At 39.6% G+C, this 10995-nt stretch overlaps 2 non-coding genes across 2 annotated transcripts; one reads left to right on the top strand and one right to left on the bottom strand.

Moving 5' to 3' along the window:
- Positions 1-418: 418 nt before the first annotated feature.
- Positions 419-526, bottom strand: LOC130971359 (small nucleolar RNA R71). Its single transcript, XR_009082582.1, has one exon. It is a non-coding gene; the product is annotated as a small nucleolar RNA R71 (small nucleolar RNA).
- An 8325-nt stretch (positions 527-8851) lies between these two features.
- LOC130971639 (small nucleolar RNA R71) lies at positions 8852-8958 on the top strand. Its single transcript, XR_009082850.1, has one exon. It is a non-coding gene; the product is annotated as a small nucleolar RNA R71 (small nucleolar RNA).
- The last annotated feature ends 2037 nt before the right edge of the window (positions 8959-10995 follow it).

The following is a 10995-nucleotide window of genomic DNA, read 5'->3' as shown; positions in this document are numbered from 1 at the left end:
AGAAGAAGAACACATGGCAGCCGAAAACAACAACAATGCCAACAATGCAAGGAAGGTGCTGGGTGACTTCACTGCACCTACTCCCGACTTCTATGGGAGAAGCATCTCTATCCCTGCCATTGGAGCAAACAACTTTGAGCTTAAGCCTTAATTAGTTTCTCTAATGCAACAGAATTGCAAGTTCCATGGACTTCCAATGGAAGATCTTCATCAGTTTTTAGCTGAGTTCTTGCAAATCTGTGACACAGTCAAGACTAATGGGGTTGACCCTGAGGTCTACAGACTGATGCTATTCCCTTTTGCTGTAAGAGACAGAGCTAGAATATGGTTGGACTCACAACCTAAAAATAGCCTGGACTCTTGGGAAAAGCTAGTCAATGCCTTCTTGGCAAAGTTCTTTCCACCTCAAAAATGGAGTAAGCTTAGAGTGGAAGTCCAAACCTTCAGACAGAAGGATGGAGAATCCCTCTATGAAGCTTGGGAAAGATACAAACAATTGATCAGAAAATGTCCTTCAGACATGCTTTCTGAATGGAGCATCATAGGTATTTTCTATGATGGTCTCTCTGAACTATCCAAGATGTCTCTGGATAGCTCTGCTGGAGGATCTCTTCATCAAAAGAAGACGCCTACAGAAGCTCAGGAACTAATTGAAATGGTTGCAAATAACCAATTCATGTACACTTCTGAAAGGAATCCTGTGAACAATGGGACAAATCAGAAGAAAGGAGTTCTTGAGATTGATACTCTGAATGCCATACTGGCTCAGAACAAAATATTGACTCAACAAGTCAATTTGATTTCTCAAAGTCTGTCTGGAATGCAAAATGCACCAAGCAGTCCTAAGGATGCTTCATCTGAGGAAGAAGCTTATGATCCTGAGAACCCTTCAATGGAAGAGGTGAATTACCTAGGAGAACCCTATGGAAACACCTATAATTCTTCATGGAGAAATCACCCAAATTTCTCATGGAAGAATCAAGAGAGACCTCAACAAGGTTTCAACAACAATAATGGTGGAAGAAATAGGTTTAGCAATGGCAAGCCTTTTCCATCATCTTCTCAGCAACAGACAGAGAGTTCTAAGCAGAATACCTCTGACTTAGCAACAATGGTCTCTGATATAATCAAAACCACTTAAAGTTTCATGACTGAAACAAGGTCCTCCATCAGAAATTTGGAAGGACAAGTGGGTCAGCTGAGCAAGAAAATTACTGGACTCCCTCCTAGTACTCTCCCAAGCAACACAGAAGAAAATCCAAAAGGAGAGTGCAAAGCCATAAACATGGCCGAATATGGAGAGGAAAGAGAGGAGGTGGACGCCACTGAGGAAGACTTCAATGGGCGTGCACCAACCTCCTCTGAGTTCCCCAATGAGGAACCATGGGAATCTGAGGTTCAAAATGAGACCATAGAGATTCCATTGGACTTACTTCTGCCATTCATGAGCTCTGATGAATACTCTTCCTCTGAAGAGGATGAGTATGTCACTGAAGAGCAAGTTGCTAAGTACCTTGGAGCAATCATGAAGCTAAATGACAAGTTATTTGGAAATGAGACTTGGGAAGATGAACCTCCCTTGCTCACCAAAGAACTGGATGACTTGTCTAGGCAGAGACTGCCTCAAACGAGGCAGGATCCTGGGAAGTTTTCAATACCTTGTACAATAGGCACCATGACCTTTAAGAAGGCTCTGTGTGACCTAGGGTCAAGTGTGAACCTCATGCCCCTCTCTGTAATGGAGAAGCTAGGGATCTTTGAGGTGCAAGCTGCAAAAATCTCATTGGAGATGGCAGACAACTCAAGAAAACAAGCCTATGGACTTGTAGAGGATGTTTTGGTAAAAGTTGAAGACCATTACATCCCTACTGATTTCATAGTCCTAGAGACTGGGAAGCGCATGGATGAATCCATCATCCTTGGCAGACCCTTCCTAGCCACAGCAAAGGCTGTGATTGATGTTGATAGAGGTGAGTTAATCATTCAAGTGAATGAAGAATCCTTTGTGTTTAAGGCTCAAGGATATGCCTCTATCATCATGGAGAAGGAGCATGAAGAGCTTCTCTCAAATCAGAGACAAACAGAGCCCCCACAGTCAAACTTTAAGTTTGGTGTTGGGAGGCCACAACCAAACTCTAAGTTTGGTGTTGAACCCCCACAGTCAAACTCTAAGTTTGGTGTTGGGAGGTTCCAACATGGCTCTGAGTATCTGTGAGGCTCCATGAGAGTCCTCTGTCAAGCTAATGACATTAAAGAAGCGCTTGTTGGGAGGCAACCCAATGTTTTATAATTATCTATTTCCTTTTGTTATTTTATCTTTTTTGTAGGTTGATGATCATAAGAAGTCACAAAATCAATGAAAAAAGCAAAAACAAAATGAAAAACAGGAAGAAAAACAGCACACCCTGGAGGAAGATGTTGCTGGCGTTTAAACGCCAGTGAGGTTAGCTGTTGGGCGTTTAACGCCCAGTCTGGCACCATTCTGGGCGTTTAACGCCAGAAAGGGGCACCAGACTGGTGTTAAACGCCAGAAAAGGGCAAGAACCTGCGTTAAATGCCAGGAATGGGCACCAGCCCGGCGTTTAACGCCAGAAATGGCTCAAAACGTGGATTTTGATGCCATTTGGTGCAGGGATGACTTTTTCTTGACACCACAGGATCTGTGGACCCCACAGGACCCCCACCTACCCCACCACCACTCTCTCTTCTTCCCCCATTCACCAATCACCTCAATACCTCTTCCCCAAAACCCTTCACCTATCAAATCCCATCTTTCTCTTCACCACTCACATCCATCCTTCATAAAACCCCAACTAACCTTCCATTCAAATTCAAACCACTTTCCCTCCCAAACCCACCCATAATGGCCGAACTCCATCTCCCCTCTCTCCTATAAATACCCTTCTTCATTCCTTCATTTTCACACAACCTAAACACCACCTCTCCCCCTCTTTGACCGAATACATAGCCATCCCTTTCTCCCTCATTTCTTCTTCTTCTACTCTCTTCTTTCTTCTTTTGCTCGAGGACGAGCAAACATTTTAAGTTTGGTGTGGTAAAAGCGTTGCTTTTTCGTTTTCCATAACCATTTATGGCATCCAAGGCCGGAGAAACCTCTAGAAAGAGGAAAGGGAAGACAAAAGCTTCCACCTCCGAGTCATGGGAGATGGAGAGATTCATCTCAAGGGTGCATCAAGACCACTTCTATGAAGTTGTGGCCTTGAAGAAGGTGATCCCCGAGGTCCCCTTTTCACTCAAAAAGGGTGAATATCCGGAGATCCGATATGAGATCCGAAGAAGAGGTTGGGAAGTTCTTACCAACCCCATTCAACAAGTCGGAATCTTGATGGTTCAAGAGTTCTATGCCAATGCATGGATCACCAAGAACCATGATCAAAGTGTGAACCCGGATCCAAAGAATTATCTTACTATGGTTCGGGGGAAATACTTGGATTTTAGTCCGGAAAGTGTGAGGGTAGCGTTTAACTTGCCTATGATGCAAGGAGATGAACATCCTTACACAAGAAGGGTCAACTTTGATCAAAGGTTGGACCAAGTCCTCACAGTTATATGTGAAGAGGGCACACAATAGGAGAGATTCAAGAGGCAAGCCGGTTCAATTGAGAAGGCATGACCTCAAGCCCATGGCTAAAGGATGGTTGGAGTTCATTCAACGCTCAATCATTCCCACTAGCAACCGGTCCGAAGTTACCATAGACCGGGCCATCATGATTCATAGCATCATGATTGTAGAAGAAGTGGAAGTTCATGAGGTTATAGCCCAAGAACTCTATAAAGTGGCGGACAAGTCTTCCACCTTGGCAAGGCTAGCCTTTCCTCATCTCATTTGTCACCTCTGTTATTCAGTTGGAGTTGACATAGAAGGAGACACTCCCATTGATGAGGACAAGCCCATCACCAAGAAAAGGATGGAGCACACAAGAGACCCCTCTCATCATGAGATCCCTGAGATACCTCAAGGGATGCACTTTTCTCCACAAAACTATTGGGAGCAACTAAACACCTCCCTAAGAGAACTGAGTTCCAACATGGGACAACTAAGGGTGGAGCATCAAGAACACTTCATCATCCTTCATGAAATTAGAGAAGACCAAAAAATCATGAGGGAGGAGCAACAAAGACAAGGAAGAGACATTGAGGAGCTCAAGCACTCCATAGGATCTTCAAGAGGAAGAAAGAGCCGCCATCACTAAGGTGAACCCGTTCTTTGATTTCCTTGTTCTTTATTCTTCTGTTTTTTCGAATTTTATGCTTATGTTTATCCATGTTTGTGTCTTGTGATCATTAGTGTCTTAGTGTCTATGCCTTGAAGTTATGAATGTCCTATGAATCCATCACCTTTCTTGAATAAAAAGTGCTTAATTGAAAAGAAAAGAATTGCATGAATTCTGAATTTTATAATAGTTTAATTAATTTGATGTGGTGGCATTACTTTTGTCTTCTGAATGTATGCTTAAACAGTGCATATGTCTTTTGAATTTGTGGTTCATGAATGTTGGCTCTTGAAAGAATGATGAAAAAGGAGACATGTTACTGAGGATCTGAAAAATCATAAAAATGATTCTTGAAGCAAGAAAAAGCAGTGAATACAAAAAAAAAGAGAGAAAGCAAGCGAAAAAAAAACCGAAAAAGAAAAAAAGAAGAAAGAGAAAAAGAAAGAAAAAGAAAAGAATAAGAGTTGTGATCCAAGGCAAATAAGAGTGTGCTTAAGAACCCTGGACACCTCTAATTGGGGACTTTAGAAAAGCTAAGTCACAATCTGAAAAGGTTCACCCAATTATGTGTCTGTGGCATGTATGTATCCGGTGGTAATACTGGAAGACAGAGTGCTTTGGGCCACGACTAAGACTCATGAAGTAGCTGTGTTCAAGAATCATCATACTTAACTAGGAGAATCAATAACACTATCTGGATTCTGAGTTCCTAAAGAAGCCAACCATTCTGAATTTCAAAGGATAGAGTGAGATGCCAAAACTGTTCAGAGGCAAAAAGCTGAAAGCCCCGCTCATCTAATTAATACTGATCTTCATAGATGTTTTTGGAATTCATTGCATATTCTCTTCTTTTTATCTTATTTGATTTTCAGTTGCTTGAGGACAAGCAACAATTTAAGTTTGGTGTTGTGATGAGCGGATAATTTATACGCTTTTTGGCATTGTTTTTAGTATGTTTTTGATATGATATAGTTAGTTTTTAGTATATTTTTATTAGTTTTTAGTTAAAATTCACTTTTCTGGACTTTACTATGAGTTTGTGTGTTTTACTGTGATTTCAGGTATTTTCTGGCTGAAATTGAGGGTTCTGAGCAAAAATCTGATTCAGAGACTGAAAAGGACTGCAGATGCTGTTGGATTCTGACCTCCCTGCACTCGAAGTGGATTTTCTGGAGCTACAGAAGTACAATTGGCACGCTCTCAACGGCGTTGGAAAGTAGACATCCTGGGCTTTCCAGCAATATATGATAGTCCATACTTTGTCCAAGATTTGATGGCCCAAACCGGTGTTCAAAGTCACCTCAAGAAATCCCTGCGTTAAACGCTGGAACTGGCACCCAAATGGGAGTTAAACGCCCAAACTGGCATAAAAGCTGGCGTTTAACTCCAAGAAGAGTCTCTACACAAAATTGCTTCATTGCTCAGCCCAAGCACACACCAAGTGGGCCCGGAAGTGGATTTTTATGTCATTTACTCATTTCTGTAAACCTTAGGCTACTAGTTATCTATAAGTAGGACCTTTTACTATTGTATTAGAGGACTTTTGGGTAGCTATCTTCGTTTTATGCTATCTTAGATCATTGGGAGGCTGGCCATTCGGCCATGCCTAGACCTTATGCTTATGTATTTTCAACGGTGGAGTTTCTACACACCATAGATTAAGGTGTGGAGCTCTGCTGTACCTCGAGTATTAATGCAATTACTATTGTTCTTCCATTCAATTCCGCTTGTTCTTTGTCCAAGATATCACTTGTTCTTCAACTTGATGAAGGTGATGATTGTCACGGATCATCACCATTCTCACTCATGAACAAAGTGACTGACAACCACTCTTGTTCTACAAGCATTTGAGGCTTAGGGAATATCTCTTGGATTCCTGATAACATGATGCATGGTTGATCGCCTGACAACCGAGTGCTCGCCGGACAAACGAGCCAGCCATTCCGTGAGATCAGAGTCTTCGTGGTAAAGGCAGGACCTGATGGCGGCATTCAAGAGAATCCAGAAGGTCTAACCTTGTCTGTGGTATTCTGAGTAGGATTCAATGATTGAATGACTGTGACGTGCTTCAAACTCCTAGCAGGCGGGGCGTTAGTGACAGACGCAAAAGTATCAATGGATATTATTCCGGCCTGACCGAGAACCGACAGCTGAATTCTGCTATGCCATGACAGGGCATATGCCAATCGCTTTCACTGAGAGGATGGGAGGTAGCCACTGACAATGGTGAAACCCTACACGAGCTTGCCATGGAAAGGAGTAAGAAGGATTGGATGAAGACTGTAGGAAAGCAGAGAGACGGAAGGGAAGGCATCTTCATGCGCTTATCTGAAGTTCCTACCAATGAATTACATAAGTATCTCTATCTTTATCTTTGTGTTATTTTCGTTCATCACCATCATACATTTGAGTTTGCCTGACTAAGATTTACAAGATGACCATAGCTTGCTTCATAGCAACAATCTCCGTGGGATCGACCCTTACTCACATAAGGTATTACTTGGACGACCCAGTGCACTTGCTGGTTAGTTGTGCGAAGTTGTAGTGATCATAATTTCGCCCCACCATCTACAGATCCTGAGGTGTCAAGGATTTACATCCCTGCACCAATTAGGCATGTAAAACGCCTTTGCATACAATTCTGGTGTTTAAACGCCGAAGTGATGCTTATGTTGGGCGTTCAACGCCCAACTGCAGCATGTTTCTGGCGTTGAATGCCAGTTCCATGCTTGTTTCTGGCGTTCAGCGCCAGCTCTCCTCAGGGTATATTCCTGGCGTTCAAACGCTAGGATGCTACTTGTTTCTGGCGTTCAACGCCAGATCCATGCTCTGTTTTGGCATTCAACGCCAACCAGATGCTCCTTACTGGCGTTTGAACACCAGTAAGTCCTTCCTCCAGGGTGTGATTTTTCTTCGGCTGTTTTTTATTCTGTTTTTAATTTTAGAATTTTTTTTCGTGACTCCACATGATCATGAACCTAATAAAACATAAAAGAACAATGAAAATAAAATAAAATTAGATAAATAAAAATTGGGTTGCCTCCCAATAAGCGCTTCTTTAATGTCAATAGCTTGACAGTGGGCTCTCATGGAGCCACACAGGTGATCAGGTCAATGTTGTAGATTCCCAACACCAAACTTAGAGTTTGGATATGGGGATTCAACACCAAACTTAGAGTTTGGCTGTGGCCTCTCAACACCAAACTTAGAGTTTGATTGTGGGGGCTTTGTTTGACTCTGTACTGAGAGAAGCTCTTCATGCTTCCTTTCCATGTATACAGAAGAATACCCTTGGGTCTTAAACACAAGGTAGTCTCCATTCAATTGAAGGACTAATTCTCCTCTGTTAACATCTATCACAGCTCCTACTGTGGCTAGGAAAGGTCTTCCAAGGATGATGCATTCATCCTCCTCCTTCTTAGTGTCTAAGATTATGAAATCAGCAGGGATGTAAAGGCCTTCAACCTTTACCAACATGTCCTCTACCAATCCATAAGCTTGTCTTACTGACTTGTCTGCCATTTGCAGTGAAAATATGGCAGGTTGTACCTCAATGATCCCCAGCTTCTCCATTACAGAGAGTGTCATAAGATTTATGCCTGACCTTAGGTCACACAGAGCCTTTTCAAAGGTCATGGTGCCTATGGTACAGGGTATTAAGAATTTAGCAGGATCTTGTTTCTTTTGAGGTAAAGTTTGCTGAACCCATGTATCTAGTTCACTAATGAGCAAGGGAGATTCATCTTCCCAAGTCTCATTACCAAATAACTTGGCATTCAGCTTCATGATAGCTCCTAGATATTGAGCAACTTGCTCTCCAGTTACATCTTCATCCTCTTTAGAGGAAGAATAGTTTTCAGAGCTCATGAATGGCAGAAGGAGGTTTAATGGAATCTCTATGGTCTCTATATGAGCCTCAGATTCCTTTGGGTCTTCAATAGGGAACTCCTTCTTGGTTGGGAGATGTCCCATGAGGTCTTCCTCATTGGGATTCACTCATGAAACTTAAAGTGGCCTTAGACAGATCAGAGACCAAGTTTGCTAAGTTAGAGGTGCTCTGTTCAGAATTCTCTGTCTGTTGCTGAAAAGATGATGGATAAGGCTTGATATTGCTGAGCCTATTTCTTCCACCATTATTAAAGCCTTGTTGAGGCTTTTGTTGATCCTTCCATGAGAAATTTGGATGATTTCTCCATGATGAATTATAGGTGTTTCCATAAGGTTCACCCATATAATTTACCTCTGCTATTGCAGGCCTCTCAGGATCATAAGATTCTTCTTCAGAAGATGCCTCTTTAGTACTGTTGGATGCATTTTGTCATCCATTCAGACTTTGAGAAATCATGTTGACTTTTTGAGTCAACATATTGTTTTGAGCCAATATAGCATTTAGAGCATCAATTTCAAGAACTCCCTTCCTTTGAGGCGTTCCATTATTCACGAAATTCCTCTCAGAAGTGTACATGAACTGGTTATTTGCAACCATGTCAATAAGTTCTTGAGCCTCAGCAGGCGTTTTCTTTAGGTGAATGGATCCACCTGTAGAATGGTCCAGTGACATCTTAGAGAACTCAGATAGACCATAATAGAATATATCTATCATGGTCTATTCTGAAAACATATCAGAAGGACATCTTTTGGTTATCTGCTTGTATCTTTTCCAAGCTTCATAGAGGGATTCACCATCTTTTTGTTTGAAGGTCTGAACATCCACTCTAAGCTTGCTCAGCTTTTGAGGAGGAAAGAACTTAGCCAAGAAGGCCGTGACCAGCTTATCCCAGGAGTCCAGGCTATCTTTAGGTTGAAAGTCCAACCATGCTCTAGCTCTGTCTCTTACAGCAAAAGGGAAAAGTATGAGCCTGTAGACTTCAGGATCTATTCCATTAGTCTTAACAGTCTCACAGATCTGCAAGAACTCAGTTATAAACTGGTAGGGATCTTCTGATGGAAGTCCATAAAACTTGCAGTTTTGTTGCATTAGAGCAACTAATTGAGGTTTCAGCTCAAAATTGTTTGCTCCAATGGCAGGAATTGAGATGCTTCTTCCATCAAACTTGGAAGTAGGTGCAGTATAATCACCAAGCATCCTTCTTGCATTATTGTTGTTGGGTTCGGCTGCCATCTCCTTTTCTTGTTCAAAAATTTCAGCAAGGTTGTCTCTGGATTGTTATAATTTAGCTTCTCTTAGTTTTCTCTTCAGAGTCCTTTCAGGTTCTGGATCAGCTTCAACAAGAATGCCTTTTTCCTTGTTCCTGCTCATATGAGAAAGAAGAGAACAGAAAAGGAAGAGGAATCCTCTATGTCACAGTAAAGAGGTTCGTTATTGTTAGTAGAAGAAGAAAGGGAATAAAGAAAGGAGAATCCAAACACAAGGGTGAGGATAAGGGCAGTGATTTGAGATGAAGAGAAGTGTTAGTAAATGAATGAATAAATAGAATAAGATGAGAGAGAAGTTTTCGAAAACAATTTTGAAAAGGAGTTAATGATTTTCGAAAATTAAGATAAGAAATAAGATTAAAATTAAAATTTAAAATAATTAATTAATTTAAAAGAATTTTTGAAAAAGAGGGAGGTATTTTCAAAAATTAGAGAGAGAAAAGTAGTTAGGAGGTTTTGAAAAAGATAAGAAACAAACAAAAAGTCAAATAGTTAGTTGAAAAAGATTTGAAAATTAATTTTGAAAAGATAAGAAGATAAGAAGTTAGAAAAGATATTTTAAAATCAAATTTTTGAAAAAGATAAAATTTTGAAAAAGATATGATATAAAAGATAAGATAAAAAGATATGGTTGGAAAAGATTTAAATTTTAAAATTAAAATTAATTACTTGACTAACAAGAAACTAAAAGATATGATTCTAGAATTTAAAGATTGAACCTTTCTTAACAAGAAGGTAACAAACTTCAAATTTTTGAATCAATCATATTAATTGTTAGCATAATTTTCGAAAATAAAGATAAAACTAAGAAAAAGATTTTTGAAAAATATTTTAAAGGATTTTCGTAAATTAATAAGAAAAATGAAAAAGATTTAATTTTTGAAAAAGTTTTGAAAAGATAAGATTTTTAAAATTTGAAAATTTGACTTGACTTACAAGAAACAACTAATTTTAAAAATTTTTGACTAAGTCAACCCAAATTTTCGAAATTTTGAGAGAAAAAAGGAAAATATATTTTTTTTATTTTTTGAATTTTTAATTATGAGAGAGAAAAACATAAAAAATGACTCACAACATGAAAATTATGAATCAAAACACATGATGCATGCAAGAACACTATGAATGTCAAGATGAACACCAAGAACACTTTGAAGATCATGATGAACATCAAGAACATATTTTTGAAAATTTTTGATGCAAAGAAAACATGCAAGACACCAAACTTATAAATCTTTAATGCTTAGACAATATGAATGCAAAGATGCACATGAAAAACAATAAAAGACACAAAGCAAGAAAACATCATGATCAAACAAGAAGACTTACCAAGAACAACTTGAAGATCATAAAGAACACTATGAATGCATGAATTTTTGAATATTGCAAGAACAATATGAATATGCAATTGACACCAAACTTAAAACATGACACAAGACTCAAACAAAAAACACAAAAATATTTTTTATTTTTATAATTTTATTATTTTTTTTTTGAAAACATATAGGAAAAAGGAAGTAATGAATTCAAAGTCCTGAATCAAAATTCCAGGAATCATACCAGGTTAGTCTAAAGCTTGATTGCCTGCCAAGCTTCAGCATACCAT

The sequence above is a fragment of the Arachis stenosperma genome, chromosome 3 (genome assembly GCF_014773155.1).
Source record: "Arachis stenosperma cultivar V10309 chromosome 3, arast.V10309.gnm1.PFL2, whole genome shotgun sequence".
Lineage (NCBI taxonomy): Eukaryota > Viridiplantae > Streptophyta > Magnoliopsida > Fabales > Fabaceae > Arachis > Arachis stenosperma.
Note: the sequence above shows the minus strand (reverse complement) of the source record. Positions and strands in the feature narration are given on the sequence as shown.